General features: G+C 39.2%; 1 protein-coding gene across 1 annotated transcript in view; it reads left to right on the top strand.

Annotated features, from left to right (window-relative positions):
- nrip1 (nuclear receptor interacting protein 1) overlaps positions 1-20524 on the top strand; it is a 56329-nt gene that overhangs the window by 29552 nt on the left and 6253 nt on the right. The window lies entirely within an intron of this gene.

Genomic DNA, 20524 nt, shown 5'->3' with positions numbered 1-20524 from the left:
TGCGTCTTTCAGACGAGCTGCTTCTGTGTGACTGCTGGCTCGCCTCCACACGCCCACAGGCCGCGATGCGCTCGGTCAAAAGGAGGCCGTAGGTCCCCGAGTGTGGAGAATTTGAATTCCTCTCAGATATTTCCGTGACCCCCCCTACCCCAACACCCCCATCCCCAAGCCCACCACCACCACCTTCTTCCTGCTGCGTGTTTGAGACTGCCAAGGTGAGGTTGTGTCCTCTTGTTAAGAGCGATTAATGGGACTCGTTATGTACATAATGAAGTAGCCCCGCTGATGCATTGGGTGCCGCCGTTTCCTGCCTCTGCTGACAGGTTTACATGGATGTATACCTTTCTGAGTAGATGCCGCAGGTTTGGCAACAGCAGGATTCAGATGGAAAGAAGGCTTTCAGTTACAGTTCACAGTATTATTACTATTGATTAGAGAGAAAATGGGCCCAATCCATGGGCAGATCTATTTAGTTTTATTTCTATAAAGAATGTTAGGGCCCATTATTTAGCCAGCGTGTGCCTGACATCCCAGAATCTCCTAAATCGCTGGCATACGCTGAACTTTCAATGTATTTTTTAAATTTTATCACAAGTCCAGAACGTCCAACGACAGCCTAACTTATGCTTAACGCACAGCAGCGTAATGCCCATGAAATGTCACAAGCCAGTGTCAGATAACTTACCTGTAACTTATGCCTTACATATGAGCATACGCTGGAATACGTCTGGAAATTTTTGAGCATGCTTGCTGTATGTCGACATGCTTCAGCGTACTTTAGCGTGTTTTAGCATGCTTCAGCGTGCACGTAACTTATGCAAAACTGACCCATAACTTATCCAACTAATGCCAGTGTTCTTGCCATATTTTTCAAACATCAGGCATACGCTGGTCTAAATCACCAAGGTGTGACAGAGGCTTTAGTTAGAGTTCCCATTTATGGGTATCTATCTTTTGATCCTTCTAGCTGCACGATTGTTTCCAGGATAGGCTGTTTTTTTTTACTTTCTTTTCTGGCCTTGTACTAATCTCAAGTTGTCATATCATGTATACTGTACTTGGCTGTAGAGAGGAGCTATGAAGGCCTCTTGAAAAATCAACAGTAATGATAATATTACGACAAACAGCCCAGGAAAATGGAAACGTATTGGGATCTTCAGATGTCTGGAATCAGTTTGGAAGTGGAAAAATGTGCATCCCTGCACATAGTGCCTGGGCCCCTCTAGAGCTGATCCTGGCCCCTATTGTTGACTCTAAATCCATTTATCATAACTGAGTGGTCTCTTGAACCACTTTAATTCTTTATCCTAACAATTTTATGCCAATGATAAAAAATGAAAGTGTTGCACTGTTAAATAAATTTTAAAAAAGCCAGGAGTGGCGGCCTAGTGGTCAAATAAACATGTTTAGGAGATTTACGTTGATGTCTGTATCCGGTCAATGCTTTAAAGGAGGGTGGGGTAACATATACCCCTTTCCCACTTTATCCCTTAAAACCTGGGAAAATAGCCTCGGCTCTGATCGGCATTCTGTCGGAACTCCAGAGCTGGGTCGACCCTCTACATTACATGATACCATTTAACGCAATGTCCGAACATCAACACACTGCGACAGTCGCTTCTGATCTAACAAGCAGAATCAACTCTGTTTACATTTGATAAACATGCAGCAGCTCAGGTTAGAGGGATTCAGACAGATAATAGAACGAAACCATAAAAAACACTGACTAAGCCCTGGCTTCTTTCCATGTTGCACTCCATTGTTTATTTTCCTGATTTCTGTCGCACGGGTGACATCATCAATGCTAACCCAGCGTCATGATGTCACCAGACATGCAACTGGGGGGGGGACAGATGCCACGCAGCTGCCAGCGAGGGGTTAGACCAGCTTTAGGGAGCCAAATGCTGATTGTTAGGGGCCAACCATTTGAAAAACGTGTTAATCTGATGTATTCAGTGGGAAATGGGCTTTAGTTTACATTTTTTAAAACTCTGACCTCCTCCTTTAGAAGGAATGAGTCATGTAGATGTGTTCACACAAACAAAATAACATTAAGGGAACTTTCTTTACAGCTTCTGGACAACTCTGCTGTGTGTGTGATATATTGCGCCCTCTACCTCACCCACCACACACACCTTGTGAGCCTTCTCTAACAATGAAAACCGAACAGGAATTAAGACCCTGTCATTCTCAGTCAAGTTTGTTCCCGTTTTCCACTTTAGATGCTCTCAACAACACCGCTCCCCTGCGTGACATGTGTTCAGAGCGATAGAGATGGGTGGCTCACCACCGAGTCCCGATCTGACTGGCGGAGTAAATTTAGATCTAATCTCCTTGTGTGCCAGTGTGTTTGTGCTTGTGCTCCATTGTAGCCCGAGAATGTTCACCTAACGGCGGCTTTTAAGTTGACCTTGTTGTGTTGTTTGCTCGTTCACGGCTCCTGTGTATGTGCGCCGTTTCTAGGACAAGACGTTACCGACTTCCCCGCTGGCTTTTCATTTAGATCTCATGCGAGTGCGTTTGCCTGCGCCAGCTTGTGTGTTTGAGAGCGCCAACGCCATTCAGTGCCTGAGTCAAGCTGTGCGAGCTCTTTTAATCCCACGCCCCACTGCACGTAGGCTTGATTAGTGGCAGCAGTTATCTGCAGAAGACAGTCCGCCCTCCTTTAGCATTTGGTCAGGTCTGGGGCACTTGGAGGAAGGGGGGTGTCAAGTCATGAGAAAGGTGAGCGAGGAAAGAGAAGGGAAGAGGGGGCAGCAGAGGAGGCTGGAAAAAAGGGAAGGAAGGGAGGTCTGATGCCTCATTAGTATTCTCAAGGAGCACTCCTGCCAGTAGAGCAAATTGATTACTGCGTTTTACCTGTATCGGCCTCCATGGCTAAGGATGACAAGGAACAGGAGCCCGATGTGTGTCTAGCATCTGCCTTTGTGTCGGCTCGTCTTACGGCTCTCCTGAGCTCTTTTTCCGACGTTTACCATCAGATAGAGTTCTCCCGATCTTCTTGATCTTCTTTATTACTGCAAAATGACTGTAGAAGTTGGGTGCTGCCCTCGTCCATCTGTCTCTGTCTGATTTAATGGTCAGTAGCTGACTGAGGGAGGAAAGACTCATTTCCTGTAATCCTTGGGCCTGTGCTTGTCTGCATCTAAAACAATTAGTGGGTTTCTCTTGGTTACAGGAAGTGCAACCTGATCAATTAGTCAAGCGGGAAAAAAGACTCCACTGCGTTCATGGTTGTCACCATAACGGGGCGAAAATAAAGGACTCAGGTTTGTTTCCATCTCCAGAGTCCTGCCAGTTTTCATTCTACCTTCTCAGTTGGGGACTGATTGCACCTGGGCTGCCAGGTGAAGGCAGTTAATAACGATTACTGTCTGCTTAGATGGAAAGGCAGACATACTGTGAGTAATGGCAAGCTGAAGGAAGAGCCAGTGTTCATCAGCAGTTCCACTTTTCTCACCTCTAACTAAAGCAGATATCACACAGAGGACAGTTTCTTTATTTCCATGCAGTCATTTGTTTGTCATTTAGATTGTCACAGCCTCTCCCAGCGGTTCTGTGGTGAGAAGTCGGGTTAAACCATCGAAAGGTCACAGATCCATCAAAGAGCCATAGAGATCCAGCAAGCAAACACACATCAATACTATCAATTTAATTATGATCCACAATCACCTCAACATGCATACATACAAATTCAACACAGAGGCAGCTGCCATTAATGCTTTTTAATGTATATTCCATAGAATCTATAGACATATTTTATATGTATTGATTGATCGGTTAAACATTTGCTCTGTCAGTCATTCTAAAAAAAGAAAATTTCCCTGAGAACCCCAACCTGCTTTTGTTCATCATCAAAATGTAACAATATCTTCTTTATATGTAAGAAACTGTCTAGCAACGATTCGCCAGGAGGTCTGCAGCTCCAAAGTTTTGTTTATTCTTCAGAAAGGCTGGGTTTGAACAAGTATGAAGGGGGAGTATTATCTAAAAATCACTGATTTTTCAGTGCACCAGTTTTTCTGTTGGTATCTGTGTTCCTTCTAAAATATCTCTTTGACACTAAAACCAATTGACTGACGGGCTCCTCACAGATATCCTCAGACAGACATGTAGTAATCTACCTGCTATTGATCCCTTTCCTACGGTCTGTTGGTATTATTTAAACAGGAACTATTTTCTCTCTGAATCTTGAAAACCTTTTGATAAAGATGCCCAGAACCAGGGGTGCACCGATTCCAGATATCTGGCCGATCACTGATTCCTGTTCTTTACATTTTGAAGATACTGATTTTTTATTTTTTTTTTTTTACTAACCTCATCACTTTTTAAAAGATCACAGGACATCTTCAATATTTCAATCTTATTTCAGAACTTTGCAGGTAGAAAAGTTTGATTTCACTTCTAAATATCGGTCGATCACTGATTTCCCATAATGAAGGAAATGGATGCCGATCAATCAGCCGGCCAATCAACCGATGCACCCCTACCCCTTAACTCTGAACTTTTCCATCTATATTTATAGGCAGTCTTTCCATCTTTGTCAGTTCATGCATCCTACTGGTTAAATGATAAAAATTATTCAGCAAGTTAAGCTTTCTAACAAACAGATTTCCAACCATCTGGAGTGATTGTTGTCTTTGCACTTTTGTGTTAAGCTGATTTCTGACCGTTTGCTTTTGGCTGGATTGATACGGTCCCAAACTTTTTTTCTTTTCTCGTCTTTCATTTTAACAGATATATTTTTCCAACCTTATGAACGGCCCCCTTTTGAACACGTGGTCCTGTTTAAACAAAAAATGTCTTAAAGGTTTTTTTTTTTTAATAGAATTCACACAATAGTTGTCAGTGTGACCTTGTGCTTTGCATGGTGCCTTCACTGACCCTTTAGAATTAGTCTCCTTCCACTCAGCAAAGGATTTTTTGGTGCAGATGCTGTTTTCAGGTAATCCAGCCTTTAAATGCGAGGGATCTTTGATTGTTTTGCCGTAGGAACTCTGTTTGTTCAGAGTCAAAAGAACTGATGTTGGATCTTTTTTAGTTCCTGCTGCTTAGTATGAACATATAAGCGGTTTAAACTTTGTTGTCATACAGTCATACATACAGTTTACAGCTGACAGTTCAAACATTTAATGCTGCTTGTGATTTTTTTTTTAAAAGATTCATTTCCCTCCTGAAAGCCTTGCAGTGCATCCATTCCCTGCAGTACGTATCTGTGTGTGGGTACCTTTAAAACCAGTCAGAGGTCCAACTCCAACCATTGGTTGGTTCTTTTTGTTCTGATTATTCAAAATAAACATGTTTCCTGGAAAGGCACCAAATTAATTTCACTAATCCAGTTTTATTATCATTTTATCAAAATGATGCTGTGAATATAACGATCAATAAAATCTTTGCAGAACAATTTCCCAAATAGAACTCATGTCAGTTAAAAACTTGTATTTCATTTTTAATGCTGAAAAGGCTGCAAATTTAAATACAGGTTCTTCTTTGTTAGCTTGTTTGATCTGGTTTTATTTCAAAACACAAAGATCTTCTATGTTAAGGTTGATTTAACACGCTGATGATTTTCAACAGCGCCCAGTTGGTTCCATTTTTTATTACACCCCTGCGACATGCTAACACTGAAAAATATTTCTACGTATAATCAACAATGTTTATGCATGTATCTCTTGAGAGGCAGGAATAAAGATATCTGCATATCTCTTCAACCCTCAGTTAAATCTGATATGGGTTAAAATACATAAATTCAATTGACTATATTTCTAAATTGAGTGGTTAACCATTAGACCCCAGAAATACAATTTAGATATTAAATCAACAATAGCTGAATGCAGAGAATTGTAAACAACTGCATTACATTAACGTTTATCCAAATAATTAGTGACCTTTTCACAGTTTTTTTTTTTTTTTTATCTTAGTATTATATTTAATTTAAATGTGTTATTTTATGATAACATGATGATACTGCTTGGATACTGCCTAAATGAATCCTTAATTTTGTACATTGAAAACCAAAGTAGTATGAGCAGCACGATTCGGCCAAATATTTAAATTGCAATTATTTTTAACCAAATATTTAAATTGCAATTATTTTTAACCAATATTGCGATTTTATTGCGATTTCCCTTTGCACTAGATGTTTACATCAAGGGTTTCAGTTTAATTACGACCTTGGTAGCCTGCTGTTCATGAATCCATTGATGCAGCATTTTAACCTTTCAGTGAAAAAGTTCTTGCTTCCACTATCCTGCATGGATCTGCATGCTAGCTGCAACTCTCTCTTCCATGCTGTGTGGGAATCTTGCCCTAATTACTGCTACATTAAGGGCTGGAGTTAAACATTGAGTGTTTTAGTCTTGATAAATCCAATGTGAATAAAGTTGAAGTTCTCTGTGATTTGAAAATTGTATTTTTCTAAATTGTAAATATATCGCGAATGCAATTAATTGCCCTGCCTTACTGTAGCAGTAAGTCCTCTGTACTTGGGTCGGTCCTGTCACCATACCTGAGCCATGTTTAGAAGACAGCTGTTGTCTGGCTTTAAAGATGAAGATCATCTATGGTTTGAAATGCATCTTTCAGGCATTAATCAGTGGTTCTTCTACCTTGGAGCTGCTAAGAGAGCTGGTCTATGAGTGGGTGGGAGGGGGCGGAGTCCTCTGAGCTCTTATGACCTAAAAACACTGTTCCCTCTAAGCTGGGCGTTAGTGCACTGCTGGCACATTCTCAGTGTATAAATCCCATCCTAAACTATAAATTAGAGTAATAACATTTATATCAGTATCATTTTGAATCTTGAAATAATTTTAAGAGTTTAATTTAGATGAATATGTAATAAAACGGGATTGTCCTTTCAATATAGTTCAGCAGTAGTCGTGATGCAGCGCACCAAAGAGCGCCACAGACGCATAAATAAATCCTCCAGCTGGAAGAAGGATAAATGGCGGTCTCACTTATTTACCAGAACAATAAAACTCACCGGTTTGTTACAGTCCTGCTATCCAACCTGCACAAGGTGCATCATGCATAGCTGGACCTTTTTTTGTTTGTTTTTTCCTTTGCTGTTTTTTTTGCTAAATTCAAGGACACATAAACAGTCAATCAGCATATCCTCAGATATGGTGGCTGCAGCTTTAGATGATAGGAGCTAGAGCAGATCTCACAGCTGGAGGAGGATTCTGCTACATTTCAAGCATCTAGTGATTAAGTTTAATGATTTATATCAAACCAGCGTCCAGAAGCATCAGAAGGTGCAATATTTGGATCATGATGAAGTAGAAGGACGGATGAGAGAAATAGATACAGTTGAAGATAGATTTGTTCATATTCTAGTCACATTTAAGATTTTTTATTAATGGATATTAAACATAAAATGCTTATATTATTATATAATTCATGTTTATAGAAATGCTAAAAAAGTGTTAAATATTGAAGAGATATAGAGCCATAGGTTTCTATACTGTATCCCAAAGTACTGCACACTTTCCACTCTGCGAAATATTATTGTTTTAATGTGAATAAAATGTTATGTCATTAAGGTGTGAAGTCACATTCCTTCCAGAGCAGGACTCTTACATATAGCAGTTAAAATATCTGATGAAAAACTGTTAAGTTGGCAAAATCACTTGAATTTAAAGTAAACTAATGGAAATTGCTGCTCTAATCTCTAATTCCTTTAATAGTCCATGTAATTTGCCATGATTGCGGGTTTGGAAAAGGTTTTGTGCTCAGACATTAGCCATTTGCTGGTTCTGTGATCCTGACTTTCTCATACATCACATGATCGGACCGACTTGAGGCCTAGTAATAAACCAAGGTGTCTTATTATGAAGCCATGAAAGATTCAAAGTCTCTATGTAATTCAGGGAACATCTTAGGTGTTATTCTGACTGCTTTATGTGGGAGACTGTCTCTAATATTTATACATTTAACCAGCAAATGATGTATTTAAAACTTAAGAATCTCTTGTTAGTCTAATGAAAAAAAAACACCTTTTTGAGAGCTGGACATCAGTCTTTGATTTACATCGAAGGTAATACAGCAAAACATTTGAGCTTTGTTGGTGTAGATATGTGCACATTTTTTAGCAATAATTAGGATAACCATTTATTTTCCATTGGATTCCAGTTTAATGTGGACTGATTCAGACTGGGTCACCTAAATCATTTCTGCTTTGAAAGTTTAGCCTTTTTACAATACAAATGTAAATATAGGCTTAGTCTGGTCTAAAGCAATTAAAGTATTTGTAAAGAAAACAAAATCAATTAAAGATTTTTTTATGAACTTAGGTTGTAATTTATGTATATATTTTTATGTTTTATTGTATTTTGTCTGCTCCTCTCTGATCTAAGTCATTTAAGTAATTGGATCGACCGGTTAGCATCTGAGTAGCATGTCTGTTGTCCTCTGAGCAACTCTTCCAGACACCAGGTATATCTGAACTCATAAAACCCATCAGGTGACTTCATACAGAGAAACATCAAGGTGCTCCTTCATTATAGACGTTACCAAAGATGTAAGATTCTTTAGATCATCAAAATACCTGAACAATTATTTTAAAGACTCACCTCGCAAAGTATAGCCAAAACGTATCATTGGTCTGACCAAAGCAGAAAACGTGAGCAGCCGCTGGCATCAAGGGTTTTCTCTTGTTACGGGATGTTCTGATGGAGAGCCTGAGCCATTAATTAGGATTGGATGTCGATGTACAATTTGGCCTAAAATAAAAATAAAAATTTCTGCCTTAAAGGGAAAAGTTCGGCCATATTCAGAATTCAAACTTCTGAAAGTACTTTAAATATGAAATTATTACATACTGTTCAATAAATAAGTGTTTTAATTAAGAGTAATTTTCATTTGAATGTGCTTTACTGTAGACATCCATGTTTTTTAAAGAACACTACTGCCACCTAACGGTTTGTGACGTCACGGTGCGGTATCGACTGTTGAGCAAGTCCCAATGCTCTGATGGTTGTCACAATGCGCTATTATCCAAGTCATCTTGAAAACATTCTTCTTCTAAATGTTGGCTACTCTGGCCAGTAGTTCAATAGCAAATCCTCCCTCTACAAGTTGGTAATCGAATGACAAATCCTTGGAGGATCATGAATCGGAAAGGTGAAATAATACATTTTTTTTCTCACTTTTATCCGATGTATTACAACATCCAACTGACATGAATGTGGGCATTGTCAGTTTAACTATGGCTCTCGCGAATTTCAGTGGTGAAGGAAATCTTAAATAATTGTTGTTGATTGCAGATGTGTCTAGTAGCTCCCATTGATTTTGCTTGTAAAGCGGGGAGAATGGCACTCGGCTAATCGCACCGTGACGTCACTGCCGGAAGATGTCAGGAGTGAGGTGTCACTATATTTGGCTAAAATGGCCGGTCCCAGACTCAGTGATCACGACCAAAATTATTATTTTTATTTTTTACTGATCAACACTAAGTTCATTGAATCACTGCGAAGGTATTAGATTTAGGTTTCTATAATGATCAGTTGATTATTCCTTGCTGACCGGACTTCTCCTTTAAAGAAAGCTCCAGATATAAAAAAAGCTGAAAGGTATCTTATAGCACGGATTGTAAAATCAGTGCTAAAGAAAAACTAGAAATGGATTCACTTCTCCCGCTTGTTACCTAAGACAAATTGACTGATCCCATTAAATGGCCCGGAGGAGTTATAGCCTTGAAAAGCCTTGAAACCATTGGAAAGGAAGATAAAAGACAGAAATATTTTCCCATGATGCAGTTTACAGACAAACAGATGTGTTTACGCTGAGAATATGGCTTTTGTGGCTGCAGAACCTTGACCACCAGGGTCTGACTAATCTCACTCTGGTCTGATGGTCATTTCATGTAAAACAGATGTAGTGCTGTTAGATAGAGATTCTCCATTGAAAGGTCAGTCAGAGTTTCTATATTTTTTATTAGCTTAAATCTACCTAATTGTTTTAAATCATATCTTTAATTGCTTAACTTTGAAACGCTGCAGTAGGTGGAAAAGCACAGTTAGGGTTTTTTTTTATGGAATATCCCCGCACATATCATGCTACCCTGTAATGTAATACTCCGATCCCACCCAAAGCAAGCATTAGGATGATTTAAACCAGAAAGTAGGTCAATGAGAGCATTATGAAAGGCAAAATGATCGCTGAGATACGTCCTTCTCTCTTTCCATCACTTACACGTCCATTGCAGCCGGGCTATAACACTCCCAAACCATCCTGAGATACCCACAGTAAAAAGAAAAGAGCAGCACTCTCTTTAACCCAATAAAGCCAGACATCTTGCTGACTCACAGCAATGGCCTCCTTAGGAGCAATGCCAGGGATATTATGGAAATGATTCATTAAAGGCCAAGGTTTCTGAGCTGGTTTTATCCAGCTCTCAGGGCAGCCTGACAGGGTTACATTTGATCTCCATTGCAAAGTGGCCCATTTCCCTCAGACATCACCACTGCAGCCTCTTTCAAGGGCCCAGCTCTGCCTTTTAGAAGGCTCAGCCACGGGCTAATCAGCTGTTCCTATGTGTTTACAGATGGAAAATACATGTTGTTTCAGGAGGGGAAATGAGCGCCATTTCAGACGGGCGATGCAAGCAGAAGATTACCTCTGAGCCTGGTAGAAATGGATCAGGTGTGGACTGATGGCAGCCACGGCTCATTAGGAAGGAATGTGTGTGTGTCTGTTTAATTGATGCACTAATTCTCAGCCACTCAGGAAATGGCCCTTGGGTGGGTCTTCCAAACGGTGCACAAATATTTACTATGCACCCAAACATTTTGGAAGCCAATCCGGCAGACCTGTTAGGGCATGTAGAGTGAGGTGAAAGTGTGTCCAGGTCTCTGATATCATCTTCTCATCCTCCGCTGCTCTGCTGGCCTCTGAAACACTTAGATGACTCATCAGTGTGCATGAATTCCTCCAAGCTTTTTCTCTCTCTCTCTCAACCTCAAGAACTCCTTGTACTGATGAGTTCAGATGAGGTTAAAACACGCCCCCGTGCTCTCAATGCCGGCCAAACTGTGGCCAAGAACATTCGCAGTCGGGCCATGTTGAGGCCAAATCTTGAATGATCGAATTCAGTCATCAAAACTTTTCGGGGGCTCAGATGATATTCTGTGCTGCTTCAACTTCTCAGCTCTGATGTATAACATTTCCGTTATGATGCTGTACATCCATCTGTTTCAGTGTTCCCACATTGGTGTGTGTGTGTGTGTGTGTGTGTGTGTGTGTGTGTGTGTGTGTGTGTGTGTGTGTGTGTGTGTGTGTAGCATCTTGTTTAGTCAGTGCGTCTGAGGAAATGGGTCACAGCGCCCTAGTTCTCATTGTGTGGGCATGCATGTTTCAGTGTATTCCCTTTCAGGTGTTGTTTTGTCCTGATTGACTTATCTGCAGAAACATTTACATGCTCCCGCTGCCCTGCTGTTCGGTGGCATGTTGCTCTCTTGTTTACCTTTCCTCAAGGTTGAACAAGAACTTTTAATGCCACTTCCTGTCGTGCGCACACATGAGCCGGCGGAGGTCTCGGAGCAGCCGCATTCCGTCCAGCAGCTTATGTTTTGCTTTATTTAATCATGTCAGGCCATATTGAATTTACAAATAGCGGTCACGCCACGTGTCTAAGGGAGCTACCCTGTTGAGTGTGTGCAGCAGTGCTAGGCTGCAGATTACATGATATAATGGTGTTTAGGCAATCGCCTCTCCTTTTAAATTCCTTTAACCTTGACTCCCCATAAATGCAGGGAGAACACATCTGCCAGGCTGGTGTCAGACATTACGAAGACGCTCCACTCAGCCAGCATTGTCACTTTTTATTAACGCCCAGAGCTTTGCATGGACACCAGCTGTTGCATCAAGTGGAGCAGCCTTGGTGGGATGAATGACCTTGACTTTAACTGCTGCTCCTTGGGCTCTAACCCCTGTTTAATTCTTTGTTTGCACTCATACATTTAAATGGGTTACCATCGTTGACAATAAAGGTCATTGAGCAACTTAGTTTGTGTGAAATTAAAGAGGAGTGTTTGCAGCAGGCGTGGCCACGCCTACATTATTAAGAAGGCACCAAAGTTTGGTCCAAATATAAAAAATCTTTTCTGATATTGAATAATCAAGTTCAAATTTGATCAGTCTCTTCATTTTAGATTTCCAAATTGAGATTGGGTCTTTAAAATCCCTTTAATGTGTTTAAAGTTTGCTAATCACTTCTCATTCCTTTCTGAGAAAGCAACTTTTTTAGTTATTGTTTGGCCGAGATAGCGTGAAGCACTATTACACTGCAAAAAATATAAATCTAAATAAGTCATTTTTGTCTTGAATTGAGGTGGTAAGTGAGACACTCTGCCAATCAAACAAAACAATCTATTTTTAAAATACGAAAAAAAACATTTGCACCATCTTATTTCAAGTGCATACTATCTAATTCTCTTATTTTAAGAGTAAAAATATTCATTCTATTGGCAAAAAAATCGTATTTGCTATTAAAATTAAGCGTAAAGACACTTGTTTAGGTGTTTAGGTTTAAACTTGAGGATCTAAAGCCAAAATATCTGAAATAATCTAACTAATCTTAAACCGGAAAAACTTGTCTCTCTACTGAAATATAATCAACCTCTTGCATTAAATTATATATTTTAGGGGTGTGTTGGGGAAAAATCGATTTGGCGATTTATGGGGATTTTCGGCTGACCAATAAAATATCGATCTTTCAATTCATAATATTGATTTTAGAAAAGCAAAACATAGGTAGTGACAGTGGAAGACGTGCCCAAGTATCGTGACACGTATCGCAGCATCCGTAATAATACTGACCCCTACATGCGTGTCGACTAAAGGAAAATATACAGTAAACATTGCTGGCTTTCTAGTATTTCTTTTATAAATTCACCTGTTTAAGCAGAGCGTTTGAACATGTTCTCTGTTCATAGAGTGAAAGCAAAGGGCCTACCTAACTAGTTATAGTTGAGCAATTGGTCAACTATAACTGCTCAGGTAGCCAGCATCCAGTTGGCTGCTTACCAAACATGCAAAGCAATAAAAATCTATGTTTTAAAGCCTAATTTGTCTTCTGAAAAATGTTAAAAACAATCCACTGGACTTTGTTTGCAAGGTTTAAAGACGTTTTGCTTCCCATCCAGGAAGCTTTCTCAATTCAGAATGAGAAAGCTGTAAATGTAATTTGTCTTTTGTGCAAGAACAGAAAATGTAGATTCATTCTTTTAGCCAACCCTTAGAACCAATGCTGTGGGAAAATCTATCTAAGCAACCTAAAATTAAAGGCAGCACGAGCAACCAGCCATCAGCCAGAGCTGCTCCTCCCTGATATCTGGAAGGACAACAATTATCCATGACAACAACAGTCATGGTTACACTACCGACCCTGGAGAAGGAAACATTGTCTCCTGTTGATAATAGAAAGTTCAGCTCGGACTCAACATCAAACTGTCTGCTGTGGCTCATACATAGCATGCTAACCTGTACTTTATTCCTTGGCTGGAGTGCAGTGACCTTTCCTTTGCTAATGCCTCTTAGTAGCACAGGAAGGAGATCGAAAGAGAGAGAGAGAAACAGATGAAGAATCAACCAGCCAAGAGATGATGAAGCTGCACCCTGCCCATCACTACCACCACCCCACAGCCCTTGTGTGTGTGTGTGGCAGACTATAGGGGTAAAAATCACTTTAGAACGGTGCCTGCTCTGTCATTGGCTGACATTGTCAAGGATAATGGATAATCACCACAGAAAGTGTAGAGCTGCTCGCTCGCACTGTGATGGCCTGCTGTGGGGGGATGGGTGGAGGTCAGCCTTTTTGGGTGCCACAACCATTCAGATGACATGTTAACAGATGCGTAAGGTCGTTTGCTATGTATACACCAGAGGAGATAATGTAATAGTAATGCACACATCACAAATTCTCAGTGAGGAACGATGAGGAGAGAGTACTTTAGGGGCTTGGCCTAGAGGACAGCTCCCCCTGTAATAAGGTCAGGTGTTTCACGTACATTTGTCACCAACAGTTGTTTTCCCCATTGGTTTTAGTGTAGTTTATACATAGAGTGGAATGGATATGTGATTCATTTAAGTGGTCTGGACCAAAGCTTTCTGAGGAACTCGACTTTACAGTAGAGGAAATTCAACCATAACAAGAAAAGACCCACATTTTCTCTCTGTCCCACTAAAGCCGGGCATCTACTGTACGATGTATGTTTCAGTAGTTGTAATCAGCTACAGAGCTAACGGTACAACGAAACCGCAGGGTTTAAAAGTTCACACCTCACCATGTATGTTCTTACACTCGATGCTCTGATGCGATCTATGTGCTCACTCTGCATGCACAAAAACCACACCTCAGACTCAGCACTTAGAGATGGCGCAGGTCGGACTCCTCAAAATTAGCATCTCTGTTGGATAATGTCTCCCAGCCCATGCATGAAGCTGTTTCAGAACTGGAGAGCTCCTTCAGTGACAGACTGCTGCACCTTAAATGCACCAGGGAGCGTTATCACAGATCCTTCCTCCAGAAGCTGTAAAACTCTATAACCACCACTGGTTATAGAAAACCTCAATACGTTTTTACATTCATGCTGATTTTGCACAGTTTCTACCTTAGTCAGTTAAATAACATGCTGCTGTCATTTTTCACATCTCTAAAGTCACTGCTATTTTCAAATATTCATAACTGTAAAAATGGCCATAGTTGGATATTGGTTATTTATTCTCCAGGTGCGCAGTTTTATATTGTTATAACACTTTACAGTACAGTATTTTATTGTTTATATTTTGACTCTACTATTATTTTATTCTTATACATTTTCTAAGGTCCACATTTGTGTGACCATTTTTTTCTATAATCTTTTTGCTTTCTAGAAGCTTTTGCTTTAAAGGTATTTTCTATTCTATTCTGCTAAATCTTGAAGAAGAAGAACTCCCTTGTTTGCACATGCGCAGTCTGTGAGGTTCTGGTGAATCGGCTCGTAGCTCTGCTTCATCAGCAGGATTCTCTCACCAACACCTGACGATGGCCGACTTAATTTCCAACATGTTTGATTTTCCCCCGACCTTACTATTCCTGGTAGGGAGGTGATTGTTAGAGGCTGATCGCCCCTCATTACCCTCTGTACATTACACAACGCACGATGAGGCTGAACGGGCAGAAAACTGCGGTAGGGTGTGTGCCAGGCTTTAGACATAGTGCTATTTCTTACATTGTCTGAACATGACAATGTTAAAGAAATCCCTCCCTAAAAATGCTATCGCTTCTATGACATAAGGCTTTCCCAAAGAAACCTCACTGACAGACAGTGGCTAAAGTTAGATTGAAAATTAGTAATAAAATTGATATATTAAGGTTTTAAGGGCAGTTAAACAAGAACCTGAAGTAGCATCTCATGCATCTAGATCAGCAAATCATGGAGCCAACTTCTAGTTAGAGACGAGCTGAGACGGATGTAGACCTCTACCTGAGAACATCTCTAATCTCAAGTATTCACTGGTTGGTTATTCAAATTGAGATAATGATTATTAACACCTGAAAGTCAGGTAGGAGGCCATTTAAAGTAGAAAATAAATGTATCTCCAATCAGTCAACCTCTTATAGAAATATTAGATAAATTTAAAATCAACAAAATTTTTCTTAATTTTAACATTGTTTCCCAAACGTACTTTGGTATGCAGGTGAAATTTAGCGCTCCCAACCTTCAAGCATTATGTCATCTAAAGCAAAAAAACGACCCTCTTTTAAAGTGTTTTTTTTTTTATTTGTAACAGATATCATCCTTGCCATTAATGCATTGAGAAAAAAAGATTTCCATAACAGATCAAGTAATCAAGTTATTTCAACCCTCAAACACACATCCTACCCCACCCTGCAATTATTGAGCCCCACTCTAGGTGGAACCCCTGAATTCACTCTATTTTACCTTTAGATCTTATTTAAAAAACTGTAAAATGATCCGTTTCACGTATGTTTTCTCTATGGAAGATCGTTGGAGACTCGCCATCTCTAAATAAATAACTTAAAAATTATAATAATAATTATAAGTAAACAACCTCCAACGCAAATTTGGTGATTTTTTTTTTAATTTATTTTAGTGAATCTTGAGCTTTAGTCTCAGGGACCAGCTATTCTAGATTTATATTAAATGAAGGGAAAGAGAAAATAATTTATTACAGGTTAGACAGAAACTTCCTGTAACTTTTTACCAAACCTTTAGAGAATTGAGAACAGCTTTTCAGTGAAATGTAAAGGATTAAACATGTTCACGCTGCTTTGTGAAATGGCAACCGTAGGGCTTTGAATAGTCTATAAACTGCATAGACCCGTTCAATCGTCAGTCCAAGGGTTTACCACTAGCAGTGGAGAGTATGCAAGTGATTCCTTTCCATGTCTATTTTACCCTGTTGCTCACTTTGAGTTCTAGTGGTGTCATATTTGGCCAGGCCTTTGTCAAGGTAAACATGTTTACATGTTTACAGCACTGATCAAATGGGGCATTACTGTTATTCCAGTAGAACAGCGTTAAGCCCTCTGGCGGGAAAATAGTCCTAATCCAGTGCCTCTAAGATTAGCATGACAACAGACGTCAGATGGTCCAGGGTGACCAGGTCGGCTCTTTGTCATCACCAAAATTGGGTCAAAAGCTCAGAGAAGTTCTTAAACTGTAATTGATGCTGATGGACCATTCTAGGTGGAATCACTTGGCTCCCTGTGGGGATATCTAGAGAATGTTACTAGCATACCATGGTTTGAGGAAGTTAAAAATAAAAGCTTTTAAAATGTAAGGTTACTAGTTTAGATCCTGCATTTAATCCCAGTTCATTTTCAAGATGGCATTAAATGTGGCATCTAGCCATCCTCATTGACATAACCTGACCCCTTACCCTCTGTTGACCCTTAGAGACGATGCTCAGCCTGATTTGGAAAGGCTGATGCTACCTTTTTTTAGGCCTGGTCCCTTTCTTCACCATGAAGAGCTGTTGTCCTGTTATATGACCTGTAATGGCTGCTTGCTTAGCGGACAGAAAAGGTGAGATCAGGACAGGACAAGGACAGCAGCTGAGCCAGAGTGGAAGCTCTGTATTAATTAACCTTTATAAGATGTAGCCAGGACTGTCGGAGGTGCCCCGTATCCACGGAAACCACGCTGACAGGGTTCAGAGCAGAGGTCTACTAGGGCAGAACAGCTGACACTGTCATAGCAACTGGCACATTGTGCACCCCACTGTCGCTGCCTCTGCCCTCATGACAATAGCCTGCCATGACAGGTGCCCCTGATCTTTGAGTCAACCAGTAAAACAAGTTAAAAAACACACAAACTCCTGACAGCAGAGCACATCTTGCCTAACAGTGATACCTTTGCTTTGTTTCATTACTTCCTCCCATTCATACCAGTAAAGATCAGTGGTCTCAAACTCCAGATCTCGAGGGCCACTTTCTGCAGCTTTCAACAAACCTGACTCCAGTGTGAGCCTATCAGCAGAGCTCTGCATTGTGTGAATGCTTGCTAGTAAGGTAGTTTAGACAGAGGCATCAAGTAACTAAGTACAAATACTTGGTTAATTTACTTAAGTAGAAATGTTGGCTATCTATACTTTACTGCAGTAATTATTTTTTGACAACTTTTTAATTCTACTCCTTACATTTTAGAAATAGACTTGTTAGTTGTGGCTCATATTCATTATTTCTAACAAAAAAAAAAGAAAAAAAGCCATCAAAACAATTAGTTTCATCCAGACAATTAATTTCTTTGTGGTTGGATTCGGTGCTGCCCCAACTTGTTGTTCACCACATACCAAGATAAATAGTTTTTCAAGATGATGCAAAGTTAAATATGACACTGTTACCATTAGTTATAAAACTAAGAAAATGAAGTCTGAGGAAGTTGGTAAGGATTTATACGTCTACTGCAGTAATAAAAATTAATAGTTTTGACACCTTTGAGTTTAGCCCTTGGATTCAGATCATAATGAAGGCTTCTGGCTTCACTGTTATCACAACGGCAGAATAGATTAAGTGTGAACACATGTGGAAACTATCCATTCTGAGGCTGCATGAATGCCGGATTGGAGAAACATTTTGGGACTCCTTGGATAAAAGCACTGTAAAGAACATTTTACATGTAGATTTAGCTTTCGTCTTCTGAAAAACACGGACAGAGGTGCATTTGTTATTGTGTGGGTTTTATAGTTATCTTCATCTGGTCTTCATAAGTTCATATAAATATAGCGTAACAAAACAGTATCCATTTTTACATTAAATCTAATTTAAAGTTTGTAGATATTTATTTCCAGATCTTTTAAGGTTCCACGGGTCTTTTTGTTGTTGTTTACTGCTAGATTTTTGCATTCTCTTGTTTTTTGATGTCTTGGTTTGATTGAAGTGTTTCTGTCTGAAGCAGAACTCTTGAATACTTTTTCATTCAAAGATCCAATAACTTTAAGCCTGTGCTTATGTGGTTTCTGTTCAGCCCATGCCATCAGCCCCCACCGCCGTGCATAGTAGTTTTTTGTGTAAACTGGACTCTCCATATCAACAAGCCATGATCTTCTTAAATCAGAGATTTTAAGCTAAAGGGTCACAGACATCTGTCATAAAGACCAAAACCCAAGGTTGATGTAAAAATCTTACTAATAAATGATGAATCTTCCATCAAATAAATAAATAAATGTTCCCATGAATTTCCAAATAAAATCTTTAGCTTATTTCATATTATTTCCTTTCTCAATATGCAGAAATAAAAACAGGATTAAAAAATAAGTCCTTGAAATATATACAATATATAAATAGTTTTATAAAACAAATGTCAGAAAACAATAATACATTTTTTTTTATTATTTGCAATAAACAGGAAAATGTTCCAATAAATATAGTTTTATGTTATTTTCATACTATATTATATATTTTCTATATGTATACTGCTAACTTTTTTTATTTTTATTTATCTTTATTAGTGCTAAACATTATTCTTTATTAGTGCTAAACATTATAACTGCTGAAACTGAAGCCCTACTTCACTTTAAGAAACACCTATGTGTGAAAATGAGTTTATATTTCTATATGAATATTTTTGACAACAGAAAATAATAAATACTTTTCCTTGTAGGGCTGTGAGATCTAGCTGAATATTCTAATCTCTGACTTCCTTGTATCAAATCCAATTGATGCCTTTTTTTTCCACTTTAATTTCATAATAAAAATGACAAAAACATATATTGCCCCAATATATCATCCTGTCTGGGAGGTGAGCTTAATTTACAGGGTGTGAAACAAGCTTGGATTTCATTTTTTGCTAACATTTTAGAGAGAAAAGGTGTTCTCCCTATAAATAAGTTATACATGTTTCAGATGTCAATAAATAAGGAAAACGGAAAAACTTCCTCTCTTTCAATTTATTTTTTTTTTCATTTAAGCATTCTAGATTTGTTATCCATAATTCAATAAGCTTAAAACCCAATCTTATTTTAAAACCAGACTTGAACTTAGACGTTTATTGTCATTTTGCATACAGTTTCATTTTGTACAGCTGTCATGACATTTCTATTTCTTAAAGTGATGAAATGTTAACATTGTGGGAGAAAAAAACGTGGTGCCATTAAAAAAAAACAACACATTGATATGGTCAGTTTGATGCAGAGTCTGTGACATGATTTAGAGTTTTTTCAACATGATGAAAACCATGATGACTTTTTTAACTTTGGTCTTGATGGAAAGCAACAAAGCAGAATTCAACATTCTCATCATTAACAGCTAACTGTTAGCTAATCTCACTATGATTACAAAGCTTTAGTATGTTTTGACACACATTCAATATCAAAGTACTCCTAAATGGTGAAGGTCATCGCTAACATCTTTCCTCCATATGCCCCCTGATGTTCTAAAACAGCGAATCAACCTTTTCCTATACTATATTAGAATCCATATGGTTAGACTAGATAGACTATTTTAAGTTTCCTCTGTGTTTTTCGCATGAGGCAGAACTGACCTAATAAGACTAAGGGATTTTAAGATTTAAAAAAACTCTTCCGGTACATACATTTTATTTAAAGGGAATCTTACTGTACATCCTCATATTAATGCTCATTGGGGTGTTTAAGCCTGAGTGTTTAAATGCTTGTCGATGTGTATGTGGGTGGGTGGGTGGCTGGCTTTTGCTCTATGGAGGCCGTGGGTTGCGCTGTGAGAGATGTAACTGAAGTGCATAGAAGGCAGGAGGTGGTAGAGAGAGATAATCCACTAAAATGACAACCTGCATAAAGGATTATGCACAGCTCTCATAAGGTCCTTCACTTTTGAAAGATGCTGCCGCGAGAAGCTTGCTGCTCAAGACCTGAATATTTTCAAGGTATTGGGCTTGAATTTTCAATTTGGATCTAATCAAGCCTAATCTACATTTATCGTCTGATGGGTGGCTGTGAGGGAAGAGTGCAGAGAGGAGAAGGAGCCGTGTGCAGTCAGTCTGAAATGTTGCTAAGTAACAGGGATGGCAGACAAGGTGGGGAAATGAATGTGATATAGTGCACT

This window comes from Cyprinodon variegatus, unplaced genomic scaffold (assembly GCF_000732505.1).
Source record: "Cyprinodon variegatus isolate N-32 unplaced genomic scaffold, C_variegatus-1.0 Scaffold198, whole genome shotgun sequence".
NCBI classification, from domain to species: domain Eukaryota; kingdom Metazoa; phylum Chordata; class Actinopteri; order Cyprinodontiformes; family Cyprinodontidae; genus Cyprinodon; species Cyprinodon variegatus.
Note: the sequence above shows the minus strand (reverse complement) of the source record. Positions and strands in the feature narration are given on the sequence as shown.